Here is a 26,729-nt window from a genome sequence, read left to right as displayed (position 1 = left end):
ACTGTGAGTATACCCTCAATCAGAAGAGTAATTACATAACATCTCCCTTCATTTAAAAGGTAGATATTTGTAAACATAGTTAAACAAACATAGGCTAATGCAGGTTTATATGGAGTCTATAGCCAAACTATAAATCCTAGATCTTAAAATACTATCTACTTTCAGTGTATGGTGATATTTTTATTATTCTCAGGTAAATCTTACTCATTTTATATCACACAATTATATAAGTTATGGAAGATAATATTCTTAAAGGCATTAACGTATGACATTTGTCAAGATGACGTTATATATACATAAAAAAAATATTTGTGGTCGTTGAATATATTATAGTTACCCTTAAATAAAGTTTTCTTTAAATTGAAACTTGTACCATTTTCTTTTTCTTAAGGCCACTTATCTAGGGGTAACTTGCTTATAGATTTCACTCGTATACTGTATATCAATTAAATATTAAATTAAATTCATACAAATATCTCCTGAACTCCTATTATAATTCACTTAATCTATTAGAAGAATATCTAAATACATCTTAAGCAAATTACTATAATTTTAGCTGACGAAAAGGCTATAGAAAGCAGGCTATGGTGGAGGTCTCTGATTGGTTAAAATAATTCTTTAACCAGGGGGCTATTTTGGGGAGATTTTGTCCCCAAATCTGAGAATTTTTAGAGGTTTTGGGGGATATAAAGTGTGCAAATTCCCATACGGCTGGTAACTGAAAAACTCTCTACTGTAAATATTCATGAATAATTCTGTCTTTAATAAGATTTATAATGACTTAATTACGTTTTATTGTTTTCCTGTGGTATGAAATTCATTACAATTATAATTTGATTATCTTTCAGAGTACAAACTGAAATCAGAACATGAGTTCATCAATAAAAAACTAAATTTCACTATTTGTGGCTTCACAAACACCATAATTAAAAGTAAATACAGAATATATTATAATCATAGAAGATACAGTGTATACACAATACAGCATTTCATAAGCTACAGAGTTAATTGTGTTGAAAAATGCCTGGAGAAACTACTTCTGGTCAGGGGAACTTTTAGGGGCCGTCTAGGGATGTTCCTGACTGTATAAACTGTAGAAGAAGATTCATTTCTGTCTCAAAGAGACAGGAAGAAGGAACCAAGCAAAGTCTCGTCTTTTAACTTGTGATCCTGCAAACAGTGAAGGCTTCATTGGGTAAGGAGGGATACATTTTACAAGGTTTTATTGATTCTATGATGTTCTGGCGGTATCTTTAATGACTCAAAATACTGGAGATTCGAATATCTTGTAGGTGCTGTAGGTTTCCATGTGTTAAACCATCGAATTTCTGTAAGGGTCTTTTATTGGTGAAGATACTTTATAAAAGACATTTCTCAAAAATGGCCTTTTTTGCGTGTGTTGGTAATACCATTAATCAGTGAGTGGTTATTAAATGAGATTGTTTCTAGATGTGGCTTTAACTTTACAATTAATGAGATGGTGTATAACTCTTGTCGTTGTGTGGTTTTAGTTCCAGTTAAGGAATCTGTAACCACCTATAATTGGAGTTGTTACTATAAGAGTGAATTGAGATAATACTAATCCCTGTAGCTGTAGGACTAGATTTTAGAATCCAAATCAAATGTCGATCATTTTTATGGAATTTTTTCGCCCATTGTTAAAACAGAGGGTCGTACCATTTTAATATCTGCTCAATGTTTTATTAAAAAACGACAGAACTTTTTAATCACATACTTTAATTTAATCTGGTAAGAAATATGATTAATTATTTTTCACATTTTAAAAGGTGTGAATATGATGGTGTAAACTATAGTGAAAACTGTGATTTGTGCAAATTATTTGCATTGCAAAAGTGTTATAAAGAAACGAGAGTTTCAGGTGATGTGTGTTGGAGAGAGATTCGTTAGTTGACGAAAAATATAATTAAGTGAACAACTCAACATTCTAATAGAATCGTTACTTTATGAATACACAAGATGAATTCTTTGTTATAATTTGGTATATACATACTGTATAAATATACATATATCATTCGTTTGAATACAAATGCATACAATCCTTGACACAAATACATACAATCATTTTGCTTTTATGAAACAACCATTGTCTCACTTTACGTTAATTTGATAACTCGCAGTATCAACCACGCCCACCAATTAAGCTCTCTCTCTCTCTCTCTCTCTCTCTCTCTCTCTCTCTCTCTCTCTCTCTCTCTCTCTCTCTCACCTGCTTTGTAATAATAGAAGCATGCCCCAATTTACTGTTTTATTTCTGTTATTTAACAAATATTTTGTTAGTAAACTCTAAGTTTCACGAGTGGGTCTCCCACAGAAGTACTGATTACGTCAGAATTGTTTAATTTCAGTGTCCCTGTAACATTGTTAATAACAACTTGAAATATATTCTTAGTTGAGAGTGAAAATAACATTGATATGACAGGAACTGGGAGTTCCATAGTCGATAAAATTAAAATAACATCTTGTTCAGTCTTCCAACAAAGCTAGCTTTGCGTAGAGGTAAATTTGAAGATAGCCTTCGGTTTTGATAAGTTCTCTCTCTCTCTCTCTCTAAGCATCAAATCCATTGAAATATTAAATATTCGGAAGTGTATCCCAAGATATAAATTATTTGTAAGTTTAGATTAAGTCACCACAACACATGATATTACACAGAAGTGTTTGATAGAATAAAGGCTTAATTTTGATCTTTAAGGGACTCTATACCACCAATGCATTGAAATTCAGTTTAAATTAAAGTAGGAAATGACCGTGATAAAAGCAGAAGTATAAACATGGCTTTTTACTTAGATTTTTAGAAAATATTTTTGGAAAAACCTTCATAGAAATGATTTGTTTTGATAGCAACCCTATTTTTTTTCTCATCCATTAGTGGACGTATAATTGCCTAATTACCTCATTAGTAATGACTAATTAACTCTTACTGTAAGGGGGATGGGGTTCCTTGCCGGTTTTTCGACCAACCAGACAGAACTGGTTTTCTGCATATTTGACTTTTGTTTGAGAGGGCTGGTCTACTCGGTATCAGTGAATTAAAAAAAAAAAAAAAAAAAGGCCATTTTTAATCTGAATGGGAAACCTTATTTAGTAATTAATACCAACAGTCTTCGTTTAGTATTAAGGTAAAAAGTTAAATTTCTTTTGCATTAATTAATTTTGTTACTAAATGATGTTTACCTTCATGGGGAAATTGCTGGTGACATTATTATTTTGATTAAAAAAAACCTTGTCATTAGGCAACTAGAATCGAAGGTGTGACTTTTGATTTGTTTTGTACCATATTGCCAAATGTGAAAATTCCCTTAAGTAACTAAATATCTGTGCATTGTTAAATTTTTACTTAATTGGATTAAGATTATATTTTATATAACAAAAATAACAACAACAAATGCAGACATTTCTAGACCACTGAAGGACAAAGGCCTCAGACAAGTCAGTTCATATCTGGGATTTGGCCAGGTTTCAGGTTGGCCAAATGTGGATTGGTGATGGTGGGAGACATCAGTCTAGTCGCTCACAGAAGGCGGGACAATAACTCTGTAATAATTAGCAACAGAAATACTTTTACTTAAAGGTTGGTTATAAATGATCAGTGCTTCTGTTTTTGAACCATTATCAAATAAGTGCATATGCTACAACAATTATAATTTCAGTCTAACGAATTGATTGTTCCCCTTTGACAATGTAGTAAATAAGGGCCAGTGCTCTCATTTTCAAGGTAATTACCTCTTGAGTAATTTTGTTTGATTTAATGAAATTTCCAAAGTAATGGTACTTTCAAGGTAATTTTAAGGTAATCTGGACTTTGAGCCTACTAAATTTTAAGAAATTTCAATCGTTTTAAAGTAATTTTTCTCTTGATTAACATCCTTTTTCTGTAAACATTGCTGCTTTCAATTTTAAATTATGACATACTCCTCAGGCAGGGTGAAAAAATTGTGACAAATCTATACACACTATCCCTCCCTACCTTCCACCTAACTTATCTCTCTAGTTAAACCTGCTATATTTTTCTTTTATTATTATCATTATTATTATTATTATTATTATTATTATTATTACTATCCAAGCTAAACCCTCGTTGGAAAAGCAAGATGCTATAAGCCCAGGGGCTCCAACAGGGAAAAATAGCCCAGTGAGGAAAGGTAATAAGGAAATAAATGAAGAGAACAAATTAACAATAAATCATTCTAAAATAAGTAACAACGTCAAAACAGACATGTCATGTATAAACTATTAACAACATCAAAAACAAATATGTCATAAATAAACTATAAAAAGACTCATGTCCGCCTGGTCAACAAAAAAGCATTTGCTCCAACTTTGAACTTTTGAAGTTCTACTGATTCAACCACCCGATTAGGAAGATCATTCCACAACTTGGTAACAGCTGGAATAAAACTTCTAGAGTACTGCGTAGTATTGATCCTCGTGATGGAGAAGGCCTGGCTATTAGAATTAACTGCCTGTCTAGTATTACGAACAGGATAGAATTGTCCAGGGATATCTGAATGTAAAGGATGGTCAGAGTTATGAAAAATCTTATGCAACAAGCATAATGAACTAATTGAACGACGGTGCCAGAGATTAATATCTAGATCAGGAATAAGAAATTTAATAGACCGTAAGTTTCTGTCCAACAAATTAAGATGAGAATCAGCAGCTGAACACCAGACAGGAAAACACTACTCAAAACAAGGTAGAATGAAAGAATTAAAACACTTCTTCAGAATAGATTGATCACCGAAAATCTTGAAAGACTTTCTCAATAAGCCTATTTTTTGTGCAATTGAAGAAGACACAGACCTTATATGTTTCTCAAAAGTAAATTTACTGTCGAGAATCACACCTAAAATTTTGAAAGAGTCATACATATTTAAAGAAAAATTATCAATACTGAGATCCGGATGTTGAGGAGTCACCGTCCTTGACCTACTTACAATCATACTTTGAGTTTTGTTAGGATTCAACTTCATACCCCATAATTTGCACCATGCACTAATTCTAGCTAAATCTCTATTAAGGGATTCACCAACCCTAGATCTACATTCAGGGGAGGGAATTGATGCAAAGAGAGTAGCATCATCTGCATATGCAACAAGCTTGTTTTCTAGGCCAAACCACATGTCATGTGTATATAGTATGAAAAGTAATGGGCCAAGAACACTACCCTGTGGAACACCGGATATCACATTCCTATAATCACTATAGTGCCCATCAACAACAACTCTTTGAGATCTATTACTTAAAAAATCAATAATAATGCTAAGAAATGACCCACCCACTCCCAACTGTTTGTTTGAAAACAAGGGCCTCATGATTAACACGGTCAAAGGCAGCACTAAAATCAAGGCCAATCATACGAACTTCCCGACCACAATCAAGGGATTTCTGTACAGCATTGGAGATTGTGAGAAGGGCATCACATGCTCCAAGGCCTTTACGTTTTATGGGGCATTTTATCAGTATCTAAGGTAATTTTTCGAAATTTGAGGTAATTTCTGAGGTAATCTCTTGAACGTCATCTGAGAGCCCTAGGAACTATTCAAAATGGTTGAACATTGGCTGTGACATCATACTAATATGGCAATCTTTATTTAAAGTAACTATTTAGGAAAGATTTCAAAATGAGGTCTTTGTTAAATCATGCTTGTGTTTCTAGGTGACATGGACAGTCTTGTATGAATTGCTCAACTTGCTCGTGTGCCCCCTACCCCCTCCCCAAAAAAGAAAAAAATATATTGTTTAACCAGCTTTCATCATCTTCTTAATCGGGTAGTTGAATCAGTAGAACTTCAAAAGTTCAAAGTTGGAGTAAATGTTTTTATGTTGACCAAGCTGACATGAGTCTTTTTATAGTTTATATATGACATATCTGTTTTCGACGTTGTTACTGTTTTTAGAATAATTTGTTAATTTGTTCTGATTATTTATTTATTTCCTTATTTCCTTTCCTCACTAGGCTATTTTTCCCTATTGGAGCCCTTGGGTTTAAAGCATCTTGCTTTTCCAACTAGTGTTGTAGCTTGGCTAATAATAATAATAATAATAATAATAATACAGTTGGGCCCATAAATGAACTTTACTTAAAAGGTTGTTTTTTCTGGCCCTGTCACACACAGAGGACCCCTAGGCACTGCAGGGCCTAAAGGTCACTTTATCGTGTACATTCTAAGGTATTTTGCACATCACACATTTCGTGTTTATCAAATGCTTTTCATTTTGAAATTGGTATTATTTAGGTTTAGCATTTATCCTCGCCTTATTTGCAATGACATATTTACTATTAGTTTTTATTTTGTTGGTTCTGGAAGAATCGTAATAAGTTAGGACGAATTTCTTGTGTAATTCTGATATTTGAGAAAATCATCTTTGGAAAGCCTTTATTGATACGTCTTACATTGTATTAAACCGCATCAATATGTTTCTATCATTCACTAGTGGACAGGTGTAATCAAAGCATTAGTTAATGACAACACTTAACTTTACGTTGGGGCCGGTTTCCATAGTCTGTTTTTCGACCAGTCAGGCAAAGGGGATTTTCAACAAATTTGCTCTTCGTTATTAAGAAGACGGGCCAACTCGTTGTCATTGTTTTTTTTTTTTTTAATTGGTTTTTAATCAGTAACTTTAATCGAGGGTGTGACTATAAAATCTTTGTGTACATCATTTCATCTTAAACTAGTTTAGATTTTTGTTAATTTTACGGTCGTGGTAAATGGTAGTGTTTATAAAAAGTTTCATACTTGACCTTAAAGTATTGTCTGTGTAATAAAATATATAATTTTAATTGATCTACAATAATCAGCAATTTAAGTATTTTTACTTTTCTAAGGGGTAGTATGGAGTACTAGTTTTACTGTAGAGTTTTAATTCTAAACGTCTTTGTTGAGATGTTATAACAGTTATACCCTTTCTGAGTGGAGATACCCTGACGTGGTTAAAGAGTTTGCGTATCGCCACGATGAGCAAAGTTGTACTGGACCAGGGCCACCCATACTAGGTTGATTTGCTGTGAGCTATCAGACCAAAATATCTCACCATGGAAAAATGGCTAAACCCCAGACATGAATTGATGTCTGAGGCTTTGTCCTGCAGTGGACAAGACACGGCTGCATTTGTTATAGTATGCTATAATTTTGATCCAACTACGTACAAAATTGGCTGTATACAGATACTGAGGTACTTAGTGAATTTAATTTTTACTTTTGACAATATGGTACAAAATTAATCAAAAGTGTTCGTACTTAAGCATTGGCTCCCCAATTATGGAATATAGCAGTGACACCCTAGAGTAGTGTTACTCTCTATTGGATATTGCTGTTTTGGAGTCAAATTCTAAAATAAGTGTATATTAAATCATGTTTATTTTTCCAGGTAATGTAGGCTATCTGAGATGTGTTAATCATCTTGCAATGATCGTAGCATTTCCTAAAACATAATTTGTCTTGTTTATGATAGTTTGGCCAATAGGTAAACTTTTAATACTTTTATTTTGAAACCCATGTACGATTTAGATTTTGAATTTATTTCCGCATTATTTTTTTTTTTAGATATTTACTATTCTATTATCTATATGTTGATTAATTGGGAATCTATTGTATCCATCTAGATGCCATGTCTTTGATGTAGGCTGTCAATTGCCCACTAGATACCAAAATGGAGATTTTTTTTCAAGTGCTTCGATATTGAGGAATGTTAAATTAACGCATAATACAATAAGCTTCCACGAGACATCCGAATGATTAAAGACATTAAGGCTTTCAAGAGGAAACTGAAGACTTTCTTATTCTGTTCGTCCTTTGACAGTGACGATTTAACAGTAAATGAACAATACGTGATATGAAATGTTGAATACTCTGAACGAACAAGATAAAATGACTGGAGGATTCCCCTGCTGTATGGGACTGGAAAACAGCCGTCAAACGTCAAACTAATACGCTTTCATATACTAAAGAATATTATGCCACAAATTGATCTTCGAGGTCCTGTAATGGGTAATATTTGTGTGATTGGACACGAAAAACAGCCACACCTCACTGTTGCCAGAAAATCATATTTACAATACTGCATATAGTTTTCTCTGTAGAATATAATTGTCTGTATGTTGACTGGTAATCCGGTAGTGTTTATACTTCCCAAATGACTAATTGATAGTTCAAGAATGGCATATTCTAGCCTTCTTGCCATGAAAGATAGATGCGAAAGTCCTGATGATCGAGAGCACTTTTCAGAATGGGTGTGGCTGTAGCCACTGTCTCAGATTGTGGATATTTACACAAAAGTCAACAGTGGTAACTATAATTCTTGAAATAGTATCAGTAAGACTGTGAAAGTGTTCTACTCCAATTAGTTTAGCTATTGCCATCAGATAAATCACATGATTTGTTTTTTAGACCTCTTAAAATATCCTGATGACTTTATCATTAAATCTCTAATCATATTTGTGGGTCTGGTTTAACACCAAACTGAATTTGAATATCCGGAAAACATCCAATTGTATTTAATAAATTGCTTTTAGAATTTCTAGAAATTTATCAGCGAGTCACTGCACAGCCGGGGTCCTTTTTTCTTGAACATTTCCCATTAGACCATTTAAAAGACTACTGTATATAACTTATCCATATCTGTGACCGCTTCTTCCTTCCTAATAGGCCTTCCATGGCTGTATAGTCCTTCCATGCATTTCACTTTGTAACAAACTCCACTTAATATCTTTACGTGTTTCCTCTCTTCAAATCTTTACATCGAAAAAAAATTCTAGTATAATATATTCTTTAACATCAAATTCACCGATTTTAAATGTCTTTGAACACACATACGTGTATTAAGTATACTCGTGCTTCGTATATCAAAGACTCCACATCACTGGAATGTATTTAGTCAAGACGTTAGGTAATCTGTGACATTCCCACCAAGAAATCTTGGATTAAATCATATAATTCGGTTACTTTTCCACGATATTTTCGAGTTTTTAATCTATTTCAAAGAACGAAGTTTTTTGAGCTGGAATTTAAGGAAATTTGACCAAGGTTAAGGTATTGATAGTCACTTGCACTATCTAGGAAACCTAAGATTGGGTGCAAGAAACCATTGAAAGGATTTGACTATCTGGCTGTAGCACTTTGGATTTGGCTGTTACATAGTTGCTTTGGTTTGACGATGAATGAAGTCGTTAAATACCAGTTAAGGATAAGTTGTTAAGGTTGCATTAATACTTATTATAAAACCTCTCTCTCTCTCTCTCTCACCGTATTTTAATCTGTTAACTGCCTCCTTTCTCTCATATTGTGTTACCTCATTAAGTGACCTCAACATAACTCTATATCGTTTGTCAATAATTAACTCTCAAGGTTTCTAGTGTCCCTGTCAAGCTAATTGCGATATTCATCTTTATATTAATGTTCATGACTTCAAAATTCCAAAATACGAATGTTAATACAGTTCTCGCTTTCATGGGTGGACGGTATTGGTTAATGAGAGGGTTAATTAGATACGTTTTTTTTTCTTTTCTTTGTTTTACTACGGGCTGGCAATGGAAGAGCCAGTGGCCTACGTAAGGGGGCGAATAGTAACAACCTAGCCAGATGGAGAGAGAGAGAGAGAGAGAGAGAGAGAGAGAGAGAGAGAGCGAGAGATGCTGAATTCAATACTGCAATTGTCTTTTTCATTAGAGTATGGGAGTAAGGAGTCTGATATAATTTGTATCACGTTACCGAATCATTTTTTCCGAGTTGACCTGAATTCTAAGCCCGTATTTTTCTTACCATCTGCAAGCTTTAGTAACTGTACTTCATTCTCAAATTATTTGTTTCTTCCAAAGGATGATACATACTGGGCTAATAATTACTGTACAGTATCACTAAGCTCTCTAACAACTTGAACATTGATAAAAAAACAAAGGGACTCCACCCAAGGCCAATCTCTCTCCCATATTTTTTGTTTTAGATACGTTTGCATTCGTATTTCACATTTATTCCCCAAAAAACTGAAAATATAAATCGATGTTTTATGTAGATTATTATTACATTTAACCCATTTATTGGTAATTTGTAATTTATCCATTCTACTAATGATACAATTTTATACTTATTGAGTAGGTAACAATTGACAAAGAACTTTCTAGAGATTACAGAGCCCTGCACCTTGTGACCAACGAGCAGCATGAAACCTGATTGTTGTAGAAATAGTAAAAAAGTTATAAGTAAATTGATTTTTTTCCAATTTTTTATTTCTAATAATCATTTAGTTACTAATGCTGTAACAACTCTCTCTCTCTCTCTCTCTCTCTCTCTCTCTCTCTCTCGCTCTCTCTCTCTCTCTCTCTCTCTCTCTCTCTCTCTCTCTCTCAATACTATAAATGTTATTGTATATGGAATGACTGATTATATTGATGGATAAAATTACCAGAATATTAATTAATTTTCTTTTTCAGAGGTTGGACACACTAGTTAAGAAGATGAGAATCTTTCGGGGCCTTATTTCAAATGTCCCTTCTGAAGACCACAAGAACTCAAGAGCAAGAGAATCATCATAATCATCATGCAGGTGCCATATCCCAAGAAGGTTGGGCAATCATGGCTGGCCATTCCTCTCTCCGTTCTCTTTGCAGCAACTGAGCTACTGATATACACTGCATTAATTATAGGTAAGTGGTTAACTAAATAAGATATTTTTTGAGTGTGAAAACATTTAAAGTCGAACCTTCTTGCTTTTTGATCTGTTGAAATATCATTCAATCTTTGAATGACTTTTTTACACTAAATTTCATGTTTTGGTTAAATTTTTCTTGCCAGTCCCAATTGTACACCCTGTGTCCAGTGTCTATAGACCATATTATTATTATTATTATTAGTAGTAGTAGTAGTAGTAGTAGTAGTAGTAGTAGTAGTACTACGCTACAACCATAATTGGAAAAGCAAGATGCTACAATCGCAAGGGTTCCAACTGTGAAAAATAGTCCAGTGAGGAAAGGAAATATGAGAATAAACGATATAAGAAGTAATGACCACTTGAAATAAAATAGTTTTAAAAACATTAACATCATTAAAACAGGTTTTATTGCTGCAGTCTGTGCTCCCCTACTGATAAAGATACATTCATTTGCTTGTAGTATGAACAATTCTATTCCAACTTCATCCTGGCCTATGTCTCGTCTCATATTTTCACAGACATCTCAATAAGGACTTCCAAAATATCAACACGGCCACTTTTTTACGTTTATTAATTTTATCCAAATTTTTTTCACTGTTCTCAGTTTATAAAATTGCCCTCTCAATATGTAACTACTTCCACTACTTACACAAGGTCACTTGTATTAATTTTTCATCTTGTCTTCATTACACTTTTTAAACAATACAACTTAAATGTTCTTCCTTTTAACATACTGTTCCTCCTTCCTTTCTTTCTTTATTTCTTTCTTTCTTCCATCTCCATGATTTTGATCATTTCTCTTTAGCCGAACCTTTAACACCCTACTATTTTGACTGTGTCTGTAATGAAATAATATCTGATCCTGTCTCTTTCATTACTCTGCACATCCATTTTATTATTCATTTTTCTACCACTTTCATTTTTCTATTTTGGGCCTTCAAAATCACTAGTGTGTCAGTCTCCCAAAACCATTGCAGATCTAATGTCACTTCTATTAAACCTTCCTTTAACCTTTGCACTGATCCCCATCTATTTGTACAGTTAAAGAGTCCGTATTTCTATTTGTTGATTTGATTCTAGATACAAAATCCAACTTTCTTGATGTCATCCAAGCCCAGTTTCACTGTAGCCTGTCTTCCTTCTACCATCCATTGAATTATCTTTTTTTCTGCTTATCTAAAATATTTAGAGTACAGTAACAATATTAGAATAAATATATATATACTATAAAAACTTTAACCAAACAATAGGAAGATAAATTTGATAGAATAGTGTTCCTGAGTGGACCCTCAAGTAAGAATTCATTTATGATAATAGCTTCTGGCTGGGCAGAGACTTGAACCAAGTGTTAGGGATATATGCCTTGATCTTCATGTGCTTGGCTCCACATTTTTAGCTTAACAACAACAACAACTTATTAAGCATTTTACGGAACATTTAGGATGTTGGAAAAAATAGGTCATTACTTTATACTGGGAATATTTACCAACTTTTAGTACGTTCGTTTGTTAGTTTTTGTGATCAACAGTGGCGTATCATATGATGTTTAACAGCAAAGTATAGAAACACTTGTGTTTGTTTTTTACTTGGCCAATTTAGGGATAAACACTTTTTTCCACTTTTGCAGGAAACAGGCAAGACAGGCTAGTGTTGTCTGGCTGTAAACTGTACAAAGAAACTTTTGGTTAAAAAAAAGGCAATTTTTTCCCGTAAAGGGAGAAGTGAGATTAAAATTTTCAAAATTTGATACGCAAAAGTATTCGTGTTACCACCGGCTGTATCATTCTGCGTATAGCAACTATTTTTTGCTGTGATCAGTCAGCCTACTACCAAATTGTGTCTTTTTACGCAAGGTGAGCAGATATTATGCATTAAAAATAGCAGAATCTGTGGAGTCAACACGGTTTCGTACCTGGAAAAAGTACACAGACCCAACTGATAGCACACTATGAAAACATATACAATAATATGATAAATGAAAAGACACAGATGTGATCTATCTAGATTTTGCAAAAGCCTTTGACAAGGTAGACCATAACATATTGGAGAAAAAAATGAGAAAGCATAATATTGTGGGAAAGATAGGAAAATGGGTAAAAGAATTCCTGCAAAACAGAAAACAGATAGTGGTTGCAAATGACGAGAAATCAGATGAAGCCCAGGTAATATCTGGTGTGCCACAAGGTACGGTATTAGCTGCACTGCTATTTGTTATTATGATCTCAGACATAGACTGTGATGTTGAAAACTCCGTAGTGAGAAGTTTCGCCGATGACAGAAGAATAAGTAGAGAAATTACTTGTGATGAAGATAGGAACTCACTACGAAGAGATCTAAACAAAATATATGAATGGGCGGAGATAAATAGGATGGTATTTAACTCCGATAAATTCGAATCAATAAACTATGGAAACAGAGAAGGAATGGTGTATGCATACAAGGGACCTAATAATGAGACAATCACAAACAAGGAAGCACTTAAAGACCTTGGTGTAATTTTAAATAGGAATATGTTATGCAACGACCAAATAGCAACACTGTTGGCTAAATGTAAAGCAAAAATGGGAATGTTATTCAGACACTTTAAAACAAGAAAAGCTGAACACATGATTATGCTTTACAAAACTTATGTGCGTAGTACACTCGAGTACTGCAATGTGATATGGTACCCACACTACCAAAAGGATAATGCGCAAATAGAATGTACAAAGGTCCTATACTGCTAGAATAGAAGAAGTTAAGGACCTTGACTACTGGGAAAGACTGCAATTTTTAAAACTATACAGTCTAGAAAGGAGAAGAGAACGCTACATGATAATACAAGCATGGAAGCAAATAGAAGGAATTGCTGAAAACATCATGGAGCTTAAAATATCAGAAAGAGCAAGCCGAGGTAGATTAATAGTGCCAAAAAGCATTCCAGGTAAACTGAGAAAGGCGCACAGGACATTAATCCACTACGCACCAGCATCGATAATGCAGTGACTATATAATGTGCTGCCAGCTCATCTAAGAAACATATCAGGAGTGAGCGTAGATGTGTTTAAAAATAAGCTCGATAAATACCCAAGATGCATCCCAGACCATCCAAGACTGGAAGATGCAAAATACACCGGAAGATGCATTAGCAACTCTCTGGTGGATATACGAGGTGCCTCACACTGAGGGACCTGGGGGAACCCAAACAAAAAATAAGGCAATAAGGCTCCCTCTCAATATCTAGGAATATATCTCTCTCTCAATATCTAGGAATATCTCTCTCTCTCAATATCTAGGAATATCTCTCTCTCTCAATCTCTCTCTCTCTCTCTCTCTCTCTCTCTCTCTCTCTCTCTCAATATCTAGGAATATCTCTCTCTCTCAATATCTAGGAATATCTCTCTCTCTCAATATCTAGGAATATCTCTCTCTCTCTCTCAATATCTAGGAATATCTCTCTCAATATCTAGGAATCTCTCTCTCTCTCTCTCTCTCTCTCTCTCAATATCTAGGAATATCTCTCTCTCTCAATATCTAGGAATATCTCTCTCTCTCAATATCTAGGAATATCTCTCTCTCTCTCTCTCTCTCTCTCTCTCAATATCTAGGAATATCTCTCTCTCTCTCTCTCTCAATATCTAGGAATATCTCTCTCTCTCTCTCTCTCAATATCTAGGAATATCTCTCTCTCTCTCAATATCTAGGAATATCTCTCTCTCTCTCAATATCTAGGAATATCTCTGTCTTTCTCTCAATATCTAGGAATCTCTCTCTCTCTCTCTCTCTCTCTCAATGTCTAGGAATATCTCTCTCTCTCTCTCTCTCTCAATATCTAGGAATATCTCTCTCTCTCTCTCTCTCTCTCTCTCTCTCTCTCTCTCTCTCTCTCTCTCTCTCTCTCTCTCAATATCTAGGAATATCTCTCTCTCTCTCTCTCTCTCTCTCTCTCTCTCTCTCTCTCTCTCTCTCTCTCTCTCTCTCTCAATATCTAGGAATATCTCTCTCTCTCTCTCTCTCTCAATATCTAGGAATATCTCTCTCTCTCTCTCTCTCTCTCTCTCTCTCTCTCTCAATATCTAGGAATATCTCTCTATCAATATCTAGGAATATCTCTCTATCAATATCTAGGAATATCTCTCTATCAATATCTAGGAATATCTCTCTATCAATATCTAGGAATATCTCTCTCTCTCTCTCTCTCTCTCTCTCTCAATATCTAGTAATCTCTCTCTCTCTCTCTCTCTCTCTCTCTCTCTCTCAATATCTAGTAATCTCTCTCTCTCTCTCTCTCTCTCTCTCAATATCTAGTAATCTCTCTCTCTCTCTCTCTCTCTCTCTCTCTCTCTCTCTCTCTCTCTCTCTCTCTCTCTCTCTCTCTCTCTCAATATCTAGTAATCTCTCTCTCTCTCTCTCTTGAATGCCAAGGACGTAGCAATGCCCCTGATGTCGTGTGCTCTAGGGCGACGTGACGGAGGAGGGTGTGGAGTCAAGGCATGGTGGATAACTAACGGTACTGTCTCAATAAGAGTGTGTTGATCGGCGGCCTTGCTTTTCCCCTCTGTTCCCAGCCAAAGAGGAGAAGGGCTGAACCCCTGGGTCTTCTTCAGAAGTTCTCGCGAAGTCCATATTTCGTAATTCATTAGAAAGTACGGGAATGGGCGCGGCGAATAACCTCGCGCGCGGCGAGAAGAAGTGTTCTCTCTCGCTTGCGGAGCGCGAGCTGAGCTCCTCGTGAATAAATGAGAAGGCGAGGAATCGCGCTCTGAGTGTTCTCTTTGCTTGGTCGTGTTCTGGGCGCGATCAGATTTAACCTCGCCCCGACGGGATAAACTCGCTTGCGCAGCGCGAGCTGAGCTCCTCACGAATAAATGTGAAGGCGAGGAATCGCGCTCAGTGTGTTCTCTTTGCTTGGTCGCGTTCTGGACGCGATCAGATTCAACCTCTCCCCGACAGGAGCGCTTATGGCGCTTGAGAGAACTCTCTCAAGAAGAAGAGTGCGAATGTCTTGTAGAGCTCTTCTTATAGCGGTAAGACGATTCCCCGCGAGAGGAAGACGATCGCAAGGCAGAGCGATAGCGCGAGGAAGTATTCCTCTTATGTTTGTGACGAAAGCGCTTATCACTTCTCGGCGAGACATTTCATGACGAGAAAGAAGGTGAGGAAGAACGCGAGCGATAATGCCTTTTCCTATGTCGCCTCTCTCTCCGACGAGAACGTCTTGGCAAAGGAGAGCAGCTCTCTTTTTCCTCTTCTCTCTCTCTCTCCTATCCTCTAAGGACGAAGGCAACGAGGACGAGGAGGAGGAGGAATCGTGATGATCACGCTTGCGACGTTGCTTCGTAGTAACGCAAGCGAGGGGTGAAGTAGGCTCGGCAGAAGCTGACGTTATTACCTCCGCTGACGGGATATAGGCGAGGTCCGGAACTCCCGAGGGTTCCAAAACAGAAGGGACCTGAGGTAAAACTGTGCCTGCAAGGAACTGGTTCCACACCTCCACCGAAGGAGAACCAGGAAGTCCAGGGCAGGCCAACTGCTCTCTAGGCAGGGGGAGCCATCAGCACACCTATGACCTCTGCATGAAGGGCATAGGGAATGAGGATCCATCTCTCGGTGGTTACATAAATGTGCCACAAGATTTCAGGGAAATCCCGGAACACTTCCTGAAAGAGATGACATCATCTACAAAAAAGAAAAAGGAATAATCAAAGCTCAAAATAAAAAAGAGAGAGGCTAATCTGCCACCAAAAAAGCAGGAGCAGAGGTGTTACCACTGCGACGGCTAGAATTCGATTGAAGGTAAACAGCAGCTACCGACCAGCGGTCCCCCACCACCAACAGAGGGTAATCACCTGTCCGGTCGTTAACGACCTTGTTAAGGTTTTTCTGCTGTATTTTCCAGCTCGCGCTAGAATATCTCCTATAGTAAAGAATGAGGGTTTGTATTTTGTGTAGGAACAAATACAAATTATCTCCGAATTTGTCATTTGTTCCGTAACCGAAATATAAACCACGCTATTTACATAGGGTGACTTACCTCTTAGGAAGGGTGGAAAGTCCCCAGCCTTACTGGCTTTGGCTTTACCCGGGGACTCAGAATCCGAGTGAGCAGCACTTCGAGAAAAAAAAAGTCCCTGCACCTCGCAAGTTCCTTGCTCCGCACGGAATGTACGGCCTACATAAGCTTGTGTGCGGAGGGATGAAGTGTGACTTGTCCTAGGAAGTCGACCTGAAGTCCTTTAGATGAAATTCTATACTAGGACGTTCCCAATACCACCTCGTCAGGGTATGGGGGAGGCGACAGTATTATCTTAATACTAGGAACACAAGGAAGCATGGTTTACCTGCAGAGATTTGAGGTCAGCTATGCAGAGAACCGAGGATGCTGCTTTCCCCCAGGGCAGGGAGGATGAAGAAAGAAGTAAGGGCCAGACATACCTCTTTCATTCATGCAATCTGACACCGGGTAACAATGCCCTCAACCTTCTGCTACCTGTCCATTAAGGAGCCTGAGGTTAGAACAGCTGTTGTGTAGCCACCACAGGACCGATAGAAAAGGTATCGAGGCTCCTGTGGGTCACGTCCTGCAGGTAGTGGGCTGTGAAGGTCGTCTGACACTTCCAGAATCCAGTTTGTAGCACCTGCGTCAGAGAGTAGTTCCTCTTGAAGGCCAGGGACGTTGCGATGCCTCTGACATCGTGTGCTCTAAGGCTACGTGACGGAGGAGGGTCTGGATTCAGGGTGAGATGGATGACCCTTTGAATCCAGGCTGCAAAGGTATTCTTGGTGACCCTCCTCTTCGTCCTTCCTGTGCTCCCAAACAGGGCTTGCACGTGAGGACGAACTGCAGCTGTTCTTCAAGATAACCCCTCCGACTCCTTACTGGGCATAGTAGGAGATTGTCAGGGTCATCTGTTATAGAATGGAGACTCGAAATCCTGAAGGAGTCGAACCGAAGGTCTGGAACTCCAAGATTTTGAGACTAGTAACCAACTCAGGGACGAACCCGAACGTTACCTCCCACTATCCTCTTGAATGAGCGACGTCGTACGAGAGACCATGAAGTTTGCCGATACGCTTGGCCGAGGCCAGAGCGAGCAGGAGCACCATCTTCTAAGTCAGGTGACTATCAGAAGCCTGGCGTAATGGTTCACAGGGAGATCTCTTAAGAGCCCTAAGAACCCGAACCATGTTCCATGGAGGAGGTCTCACTTCCGACTGGGTGCAGGTAAGTTCATAGCTTCGTATGAGCGAAGAAAGATCCAGCGAGGAGGAAATGTCTATCCTTACAGCCTGAAGGCCAGGCTTAAGGCTGAGCGATAGGCTTTTACCGCCGAGAGCAAAAGGCGCATTTCCTCCCGCAGATATACAATAACTTCGCTATTGCTGGAAGGTACGTGAGGCAAAGAGGGCAGCTGACCTGAGGTGGGGTCAGGGATTGGGTCAGTCATATGAAGAGAATAAGAAGAAGTTTTGGAAAGAAGTGAAGAAAGTAAGGAAGGCTGGCTCAAGAATTGAAGAGACAGTGAAAGATGGAAATGGGAGGTTGTTAAAGGAGAGGAAGCAAGGAAAAGATGGGCGGAATATTTTGAAAGTTTACTGAATGTTGAGGATAATAGGGAGGCAGATATAATTGCTGTTGCAGGTGTTGAGGTGCCAGTGATGGGAGATGAGAATGAGAGAGAGATTACAATAGATGAAGTGAGGAGAGCACTAGATGAAACGAGAGTAGGAAAAGCGTCTGGTATGGATGGTGTGAGAGCTGAGATGTTGAAGGAAGGGGGTGTGACTGTACTTGAATGGTTGGTGAGATTGTTTAATGTGTGTTTTTGTGTTGTCAATGGTACCAGTAGATTGGGTTTGTGCAAGTATTGTACCACTATATAAGGGTAAGGGAGATGTGCATGAGTGTTGTAATTCAAGAGGTATTAGTTTGTTAAGCGTAGTTGGAAAAGTGTATGGTAGAGTAATGATTAATAGGATCAAGGATAAAACAGAGAATGCAATCTTAGAAATACAGGGTGGTTTTAGAAGAGGTAGGGGTTGTATGAATCAGATTTTTACAGTAAGGCAGATATGCGAGAAATATTTAGCAAAAGGTAAGGTGGTGTATGTTGCGTTTATGGATCTGGAGAAAGCGTATGATAGAGTTGATAGGGAAGCAATGTGGAATGTGATGAGGTTATATGGAGTTGGTGGAAAGTTGTTGCAAGCAGTGAAAAGTTTCTACAAAGGTAGTAAAGCATGTGTTAGGATAGGAAATGAAGTGAGTGATTGGTTTCCGGTGAGACTGGGGCTGAGACAGGGATGTGTGATGTCACCGTGGTTGTTTAACTTGTATGTTGATGGAGTGGTGAGAGAGGTGAATGCTCGAGTGCTTGGACGAGGATTAAAACTGGTAGACGAGAATGACCATGAATGGGAGGTAAATCAGTTGTTGTTTGCGGATGATAATGTACTGGTTGCAGACACAGAAGAGAAGCTTGGCCGATTAGTGACAGAATTTGGAAGAGTGTGTGAGAGAAGGAAGTTGAGAGTTAATGTGGGTAAGAGTAAGGTTATGAGATGTACGAGAAGGGAAGGTTGTGCAAGGCTGAATGTCGTGTTGAATGGAGAGTTACTTGAGGAAGTGGATCAGTTTAAGTACTTGGGGTCTGTTGTTGCAGCAAATGGTGGAGTGGAAGCAGATGTACGTCAGAGAGTGAATGAACGTTGCAAAGTGTTGGGGGCAGTTAAGGGAGTAGTAAAAAATGAGGGTTGGGCATGAATGTAAAAAGAGTTCTATATGAGAAAGTGATTGTACCAACTATGATGTATGGATCGGAGTTGTGGGGAATGAAAGTGACGGAGAGACAGAAATTGAATGAATTTGAGATGAAGTGTCTAAGGAGTATGGCTGGTTTATCTCGAGTAGATAGGGTTAGGAACGAAGTGGTGAGAGTGAGAACGGGTGTAAGAAATGAGTTAGCAGCTAGAGTGGATATGAATGTGTTGAGGTGGTTTGGCCATGCCTTATTGCCTTATTTTTTGTTTGGGTTCCCCCAGGTCCCTCAGTGTGAGGCACCTCGTATATCCACCAGAGAGTTGCTAATGCATCTTCCGGTGTATTTTGCATCTTCCAGTCTTGGATGGTCTGGGATGCATCTTAGGTATTTATCGAGCTTATTCTTAAACACATCTACGCTCACTCCTGATATGTTTCTTAGATGAGCTGGCAGCACATTAAATAGTCGCTGCATTATCGATGCTGGTGCGTAGTGGATTAATGTCCTGTGCGCCTTTCTTAGTTTACCTGGAATATTTTTTGGCACTATTAATCTACCTCGGCTTGCTCTTTCTGATATTTTAAGCTCCATGATGTTTTCAGTAATTCCTTCTATTTGTTTCCATGCTTGTATTATCATGTAGCATTCTCTTCTCCTTTCTAGACTGTATAGTTTTAAAAATTGCAGTCTTTCCCAGTAGTCAAGGTCCTTATCTTCTTCTATTCTAGCAGTATAGGACCTTTGTACACTCTCTATTTGCGCAATATCCTTTTTGGTAGTGTGGGTACCATATCACATTGCAGTACTCGAGTGTACTACGTACATAAGTTTTGTAAAGCATAATCATGTGTTCAGCTTTTCTTGTTTTAAAGTGTCTGAATAACATTCCCATTTTTGCTTTACATTTAGCCAACAGTGTTGCTATTTGGTCGTTGCATAACATATTCCTATTTAACATTACACCAAGGTCTTTAATTGCTTCCTTGTTTGTGATTGTCTCATTATTAGGTCCCTTGTATGCATACACCATTCCTTCTCTGTTTCCATAATTTATTGATTCGAATTTATCGGAGTTAAATACCATCCTATTTATCTCCGCCCATTCATATATTTTGTTTAGATCTCTTTGTAGTGAGTTCCTATCCTCATCACAAGTAATTTCTCTACTTATTCTTGTGTCATCGGCGAAACTTCTCACTACGGAGTTTTCAACATCACAGTCTATGTCTGAGATCATAATAACAAACAGCAGTGCAGCTAATACCGTACCTTGTGGCACACCCGATGATATTACCTGGGCTTCATCTGATTTCTCGTCATTTGCAACCACTATCTGTTTTCAGTTTTGCAGGAATTCTTTTACCCATTTTCCTATCTTTCCCACAATATTATGCTTTCTCATTTTTTTCTCCAATATGTTATGGTCTACCTTGTCAAAGGCTTTTGCAAAATCTAGATAGATCACATCTGTGTCTTTTTCATTTATCATATTTTTGTATATGTTTTCATAGTGTGCTATCAGTTGGGTCTGCGTACTTTTTCCAGGCACGAAACCGTGTTGACCCATGTTGAGAGAATGGAAAATGGCTGTCTGCTAAAGAAGGTGATGAATGCAAGAGTTGATGGGAGAAGTACAAGAGGAAGGCCAAGGTTTAGGTGGATGGATGGAGTGAAGAAAGCTCTGCGTGATAGGAGGATAGATGTGATAGAGGCAAGAGAGCGTGCAAGAAATAGGAATGAATGGCGAGCGATTGTGACGCAGTTCCAGTAGGCCCTGCTGCTGCCTCCGATGCCTTAGATGACCGCGGAGGTAGCAGCAGTAAGGGATTCAGCATTATGAAGCTTCATCTGTGGTGGATAATGTGGGAGGATGGGCTGTGGCACCCTAGCAGTACCAGCTGAACTCGGTTGAGTCCCTTGTTAGGCTGGAGGAACGTAGAGAGTAGAGGTCCCCTTTTTTGTTTGTTTCTTTTGTTGATGTCGGGTAACCCCCAAAATTGGGGGAAGTGCCTTGGTATATGTATGTATGTATTGCTGGATTAGTGGCATCAAGGGGAGAGATACCTCTCCCACGACACCAACCACAGAAGACTCTCCACTTCGCCTGGTGGACCCCTGCGGATGACTTCGCAGGTGTTGAGACATCCGCTCCGCAACTTGTTGCGGAACGCCTCACTCTGTGAGGAGATGCTGGGTAGTCTCCAGGCGTGAAGCCGAAGCAATGCTACGGCTTTGTGGTAGATGTTGCAGTGTGGTTGCTTTAGTAGCTCGTGTCGTGGGGAAGCTCTCTCGGGAGTTCCATTAGGGGGATACAGAAGGTCCGGGAACCACTCTGCATGATGCCGCAGTGGAGCTATCAGAGTCATCGACAGGTTAACCGATAGTCTGGTCTTGTTGAGCCCCCTTCTCATCACACCGAACGGTGGGAAGGCGTAGACGTTGATGTTGTCCCACCGTTGTAGGAAGGCATCTTGCCAGAGTGCCTAGGGGTCCAGGACTGGGGAGTAGTACAGCGACAGCTTGAAATTCAAGGCTGTTGCGAACAGGTCCACAAGGTCGGGGCTTGTTGGCTACTAGGGGGTCCAAAGACCACTCGGTACTCTATATCTGCTCTGCTCTGCTCAGACTGTCGGAGAGCACATTCCTTTGTCCGGAATGAAGCCAGCCGATAGTGGTATTGAGTGGACTTCGGTTCATCTCGGTATCTCTACTGTAAGATGGGAAGGCTGTTATGAAAAGGTACCTCCCCGTTTGATGAAATAAGCCACTACCGTGGTGTTGTCGCTCACGGAGTGACTCGCCAGGGTCTGTTGGAACTGTTGAAGGGCCAGAATATGGCCTTCATTCCTAGCCGATTGATGTGGAGGTACCGTTCTAGTTCTGACCATAGGCCTGAGATCCTTTGGTTCCGAACGTGCCCCCCCCCCCCCCCCCCCCCCCGCCCATTCTTTTGACACATCCGAGAACAAACAGCATCAAATGCGGGGGAGGGATGAGAAGATCCACTACCTTGAAAAAGTTTCCGTAGGTCAACCACCACTGCAAGTCCATTCGTTCCACAGGTCCCATAGGTACCACAATGTCTGGGGAATCGTTGTCTTGATTCCACCGGGACTTGAGCCGCCAATGTAGGGATCTCATCCTGAGGCAGCCGTTTGGAACTAGACTGGTCAAGGAGGAAAGGTGACCTAGGAGACGTAACCAGAATGGGCTGGAAGCTCTCCTCGCCTGAGGAAAGGTTCTGCGACTTTCCTCCGCCTTGCTATCCTGTCATCTGATGGGAATGCTTTATGGAGATTGGAGTCTAATATCACGCCTAGATAAGGGATTTTGACGAAGGAAAAATCTATTTCTGGGGAGAGACCTGTGGCGCCCGGTGATCGAGAGCACCACAAATTACACACTATTCTATCAGTCCAAAAAGAAGGATGTTGTTCAGATGGCGCTCGCGTCGTGGCGTGGGTGGTGTGGCGCTGGTGGTTGGCAAGGGCCTTTGTATCGGCCCATCCCTTTGACGAAGGAATTAACTAAATGGAAGACAACCTGTGAATAGTGGATTTCACGCGCCTTTGCTTTATACACGACACCCTAAAGGTGCTCGCGCGAGGGTTGTAACCTCAGCATTCCATGTTTTTATCTTTCTCTGGTATAATTGGAAGGTTTTATCAGAAAAGGTATATAAGAAGGACTCTTTTCACCCGGCGCCACAGATCGACCCAGAAATCCCAGTTGTTGCGATGGAAGCAGAGAAGACTTCTCGAGATTTACCATGATCCCTAGATCTTGGCAAAGTCCCAGAGGCTTGACTCGGTGTCGAAGAAGGGTCGATTCCGAGACTGCCGGGGTTAGCCCGTCATCCAGAAAGCGAAGGAGGCGGATGCCGCTCCTGTGTGGACATGAAGATATCGGGGTGAACCTTCTGGTGAACGCCTGCAGTGCTGTGGAGAGATCGAAACACAGCACCTTGAACTGGTATATCTTGTTGTCTAGGCTGAATTTCAAGTACTTCCTGGAAGACGGATGGATAGGGATCTGGAAGTACCTGTCCTTCGGATCCAGTGTGCACATGAAGTCTTGTGGTCTCACAAAAAGTCTGATCGACTCTGCTGTTCCACATTGACCGAAGTTTGTTGACAAACTTGTTCAGGGCTAAGAGGTCAATGACGGGTCTCCAGCCTTCAGACGCTTCTTTACAAGAAAGAGTCGATTGAAGAAGCTGGGGGGGAGCCGTCGACGACCTTGGAGAGCATCCTTCTAGAGCATGGTCTCGACTTCTGCTCGAGGGGCTAGCCCCTTTGGCGATCCCATGGCATAGGAGCTCAGCGCCACTGGATTTGCTGTCAGGGGAGGTAGAGATATTAAGAACGGGACGCGATATCCTTGGCTGATCACAGAGATCATGCAGGAATCGGCCCCGAGCTGCTGCCACCTGAAAGCGCAACTTCCGGCATCCCCCCCACTGGGGAACATGCAGGGGGGTTGCCAATCCTAGCATTTGCGGCCTAGGCTGCTCCCTCTAGGATTATTGCCTCCCCAGGAGGACTTCCCGCCCTTCTGTCCCTGACAGGAGGGGGCAGCTGTTTAGACACCTTGTCTTAGCTGCCGGAGCCGGTTCCAATGTCCTAAGCTGACGAGGCTGTTGTTGTTGAGGCACTGGAGGCTTGTAGGGTCTGGATGTAAGCGCCCTTGGAGGAGCGAATCGTGATACGACTTTCTCCACCTCTCAGCTGTTCGTTCCCTGTCCTTGGGCTCAAATAAGCTCTTTCCAAGGATGGAAGAGTGTCTGGGCTTGCCGACAACCATGGTTGGGACCTTCAAGAAGAACCTCTCGGTCACTGCATCTCAATGCTTCAACATCGAGTTTGTCCACAAGTTCGAAACTTGGTGCCGGAAAACGATGGTGCTCGTGCCCGAGAAGAGGAAAGTTCCCATGACCTTCCAGGAGCTTTCCTTGTACAAATCCTCGGGTCGCGACCGGATGGCCAGAGATTCAAGCCAGACGATCAGCCACGAAGTGGCCAGCATGGCACACTTTGCGGCTTTCTCCTGGCTCAAGATTCCTGAAGTTGAGAATGTCACCTGCCAGGCGGAGAGTTTCTCGAGGGAAAATCCCTGGTAAGCCCGTTCCACGGAATGGTGGAGAGGAAGAGCTAAACCAGGCTCCCCCATGATCTGGAAGTATCCCCTCTGCTGACGACTGACAGACGCAGTGTCAGCAACCACCGTTGGAGGGAAGGGGATCGGGCGATCCTGAGGAGTAGAGATAAAGGGGCCTGCCTGAAAAGGAGAAGAATGTTACCCAGACCTTTCTGAAGATTCTTCCTGCTCTTGCACGTGCCATGCTCTGCGTTTACGGGGTGAGGATCGTGACGATGATGATCTGGAAGTATGCGCTCCAGAAAACTCGCCAGGTTGCCCGTGTCGCGAAACCTGGCAGGAATCGCGGTCGAAATCGCCCTGGCGCTCACGCGATGGTACAATCGTTGGTTCGCGCGCGGGCGAGTGGGCACGCGGGCGCGCAGGCGAATGTGCGCGTGGTCGCACAGGTGAGGGTGACCGCGATAGTAAGGACGAGCGCTGGCGGTCGGGAGACCAATGGCGCGTAGGCGACCGATGGCGCTTTGACAAGCGATGGCGCGTTGGCGTGCAATGGCGCGTTTTGGCGACCGATGGCGCGTTGGCAAGCAATGGCGCGTTTTGGCGAGCGATGGCTCGTTTGCGGGCGATGGCGCATTGGCGAGCGATGGCGCGTTTTGGCGAGCGATGGCTCGTTTGCGGGCGATGGCGCGTTGGCGAGCGATGGCGCGTAGCGACCGATCGCGTACAGGAGAGCTAACGCGTGGGCGCGTAGAGGACCTACGGCGATCTGAAGCGTGGGCGCGTTGAAAACGCTAGCGCGCAGGCGAAGAATCACGTGCGGTCGCTAGATCGGTGGCGCGCAAGAGATCGGGCGCACAGAAGGTCTCAGAAGCGCAGGTGAGCACTGGCGATCAGGAGATCTACAGCGAGACTCAGCTACAGATCGCTGGAGTGGTGATTCAGCAGAAGTCTGGTCCACAGGAGGCGGGCGCTTGCGCGCTAATACGCGCGAGCGCGCAGGAGAAACGTGGGCGCGCAGGTAAAACCTGGCACTTAAGGAACTTACCCACATTGTGGAATAAGCCCTTTTGCCCCGAAGGGACCGGTGCTTGTTGGAAAACAAGGTACGTAGGCGCCCACAGCGCATCTGCGTCCAGGAACGGAGATGAAGACAAGAAGGTCTGGCAGGAGGATCCTCTGCGGGGAAGGTGAAGATGAAGACGACCACGGGCAGGAGCACCATCATCAGTCCGCCGAAGAGGAGTCTCTATGGTGAACTCCCCCAAGGGGGAGAACCACTCGCAGGAGAGACCGTTGGACTCAGCTGCCCCCCGAAAGGGACTGAGCCATCAGCAACAACAGCAGGTGGAGTCCTCCAAAGAGGAGTCTCTATGAGTGTCCTCTCTCGCGAACGAGAGAGATGAACACTTTGTAGAAGAGACAAGAACTGATGATGGCGCCCCTTAGGGCCATTGGGTCAGCAAGCTGACCTAAAATGAGCAATCCTCCGAAAAGGAGCTCCTGCAGCTGCTCAGCCCTTGAGCGTAGCTGCAGGTGCGACCGCTCAGCACCAAGAGCATAGTCGCACGAATTCCAAGTTCCGGTCTTGCAACCGCTCAGCCCCTTGAGCATGGTTACAATAGCGGTCGCTCAGCACCAAGAGCATAACCGCCCGGGGACCAGGAAAATTAAGGTAAGAGAAGTTCCCCCCCTGAAGGGGAAAAAACTCATACCTGGGAATTGAACCTCCCTCGGAAGGGAAGTTACCCACCCATGGAGGCGAACCTCCTGAGCATTCAAAGGTGAACCAAAGAGCTGCCAGTTGTCACTGGAGAACTTCTAGGAGAAGGGAACGTGCCCATGACGAAGTCCAATAGAGGAGGCAGCAACAGCAGACTCCCCGGGCCCAAACAAGACAGCTCTGCTTCGTTGGCACGAAAGGCCAATGAAAAACTAGATTGTTAACTGTGAAAATAAAAATGAAAAATTCGGAGATAATTTGTATTTTTCCTAACCATACAAACCTTAGCTATTTACATAGGGTATTACTTTTGGCGTAGCTGAAATGACGAGCCATTAGAATTTTAACGAGGGTTAACTACCCCCACGCTAGTTAGAGGGGGTAGGGGAAGGGGTAGCTAGCTACCCCTCCCCCCCACCTACTGGTGAGTTGTCTCACTTCACTTAGAGGTAGGACTTGTCTTGGGGGACAGGGCTGGCGGGCAAATATGTGTAAAT

At 41.0% G+C, this 26,729-nt stretch overlaps 1 protein-coding gene and 1 long non-coding RNA gene across 2 annotated transcripts in view; both read left to right on the top strand.

Annotated features, from left to right (window-relative positions):
- Positions 1 to 26,729, top strand: part of LOC137633395 (uncharacterized) — a 420,659-nt gene that overhangs the window by 117,522 nt on the left and 276,408 nt on the right. The gene's annotated exons all lie outside the window — the stretch shown is intronic.
- LOC137633401 (uncharacterized) overlaps positions 1,111 to 26,729 on the top strand; it is a 217,750-nt gene continuing 192,131 nt past the window's right edge. Inside the window, exons 1-2 of the long non-coding RNA XR_011042193.1 lie at positions 1,111 to 1,195; positions 10,454 to 10,666. This is a non-coding gene — a long non-coding RNA (uncharacterized lncRNA). The remainder of the gene's footprint in view (positions 1,196 to 10,453; positions 10,667 to 26,729) is intronic.

The sequence above is a fragment of the Palaemon carinicauda genome, chromosome 43, assembly GCF_036898095.1.
Source record: "Palaemon carinicauda isolate YSFRI2023 chromosome 43, ASM3689809v2, whole genome shotgun sequence".
NCBI lineage: Eukaryota > Metazoa > Arthropoda > Malacostraca > Decapoda > Palaemonidae > Palaemon > Palaemon carinicauda.
This window is presented reverse-complemented; position numbering and strand designations above follow the sequence as displayed.